We start from the raw sequence: 2101 nt of genomic DNA on the forward strand, positions 1-2101 counted from the left end.
GTTTGAAGCCAGCCCAGGCAGGAAAGTCTCCGAGACACTCATAAACTGTCCAATAAATGACTCAAAAAAGCCAGAAGTAGTGCTGTGGCTCAAGTGGTAGAGTGCTGGCCTTAAGCACAAAGAGGCTCAGGGACAGCATCTAGGCCCTGAGTTCAAGCCCCAGGACCAGAAAAAAAAAAAAAAAAACAACCTGCCTATGACATTTCATAGCTGTATTACTAACTTCTTCTTTCTGACCCCGTTTCCTCCTGTCTAAAACTGAGCACACTCCTTCCGGTCTCTTTAGACTACAGGAACGTTTCCAGAGGTCAATGCTGTCTCCAGCTTGACAGAGCATAAATTGGGAAGTGTCAGAGGTCACCTGTGTTTCTCTTATCTCCCCTTCTCAATTGTGAGGAACCATCTGTGTGTCCCCTACACACACACACACACACACACACACATACTGTAATGTCAGCTCTGGGTTGAATAGTGTGCCTCCAAAATTCCCAGCCCCTGAGGGTCTCCAAATGTGTCATTATTCAGAAACAGGGTGTTGTGGGCAGCTACCCAGTGAGAATTGGAGCATCTAAATCTGGTGACTCCTGTCCTTAGAAGACACCAATGCATGGGGAACAGGCCCAGAGGTAAGAGGCGGAAGGTGGAACAGGCCGGTAAGATGTTTGCAGGAGCAGGCCTGGGCCATACTTACCACCAGAAGCTTGTAAGAATAAATCTCTGCTGCTTTAAGCCAACTACTTCATGGTAAAAAAAAAAATAAAAGTTTAGGACAGCCCTGGGAAACCAAGAGAGTGTTTAATACAGTACCTTCTACATGGTTCATTCTCAATAAGCATTTGGCAGGGGAGGGAATAAATGAAGGAACGAATGAACTGACCTGGCATCTGCTGCTAAATGGCTGCTCCAGCCTTCACCATCCATGGTGAATGCTTCCTGGTCTCCCCTCTTCATTCATTCATTCATTCATTCATTCATTCATTCGTCATTGCTCCTTTGTTTTTGTGGAGTTGCTGCTTTGGGCTAGGGCCAGCTACTCACACTGGCTAATAATCTCTTCTGGGCTAGAGAGAGACTTGGGGTGTTGATCTCTTTTTCCGTTCCTCCCGTCCCTACATACCTGTGTTCTGATGGATGTCTTCCCCCTTCCCACAGCTCTGGCATGGTGCTTCCTCAATCACAAGAGAGGAAAACAGCCTTCCTTTGAATTCCACTGACTTCCTCCAGGGTGTCCCTGGCTCACCCCTGCGGCCCCTTGTCTGTTGCCTTCACCTCCCCCACCTTCTTTTTAACGAATGAATTCTAGATTGTCATGTACTTGGGTGGCGTGGAAAGCTTCGTTATGTGCAAGTTCCAGCCAGCCAGCCCAGCCCCGCAGAGAGCCCCTGCGTGACTACCTGTGATGCAGAAACCACGGGGCCCTTCTTCAGCCAACGCTCTGCACCTGCCGCTGAGAATTCCAAAGGTTTTTTTTAAAAGGCCTAATAAATCAACACAATTCTGCAAGAACTCGACATCATTCGCCAAGGTGCTGGTGAAGCCTTCCCTTTACCTTTGGACCTGGTTTGGTTTTGTGGGGCGGGGGGGGGGGGAGAGGGGGTCGTTGGGGGGAGGACACCAGGAAGAAGAGGTTGTGGGGGGAGTGAAGCAGCAAAAGGAAACTGATTTTTCTCTTTAATCCTAATGACTTGTGGCACATCCGCTCGGTGTGTGGATCTCATTTAGCTGTGATTCCTTGTCCGGCTTAATTTTCTTTTTCTTTTTCTTTTGGTTGATCACCAGGTGATGGTTTGCGCATCTCACCCAGGCAGGCAGAAATGGGGCATGCGCCGCTAAGCTTGCCCCGCAGCAGGGACTCCATCCCAGTGGCTAGCAGTTGAACCCAGGGAGCCCAGGGACCCTGCTTGCCCGGAGACCTTTGAAGCACAACAGTTCACAAGCAGAACTCCCATCTGGGTTCTTCTGCTTCCTCCGCCTGCCATTTTTCTGCCCTGGCTACGACAGGTGAACAGGATTTTCTGTGACATTTCCCTAATGGCCTTGGAATGTCTCCAACATCCATCTCCCTGTTTGCTTCCTGGTGCTGATACAAAATCAACTTTAG

Source organism: Dipodomys merriami, unplaced genomic scaffold, assembly GCF_024711535.1.
Source record: "Dipodomys merriami isolate MVZ:Mamm:240054 unplaced genomic scaffold, mDipMer1.0.p SCAF_45, whole genome shotgun sequence".
NCBI classification, from domain to species: Eukaryota; Metazoa; Chordata; class Mammalia; order Rodentia; family Heteromyidae; genus Dipodomys; species Dipodomys merriami.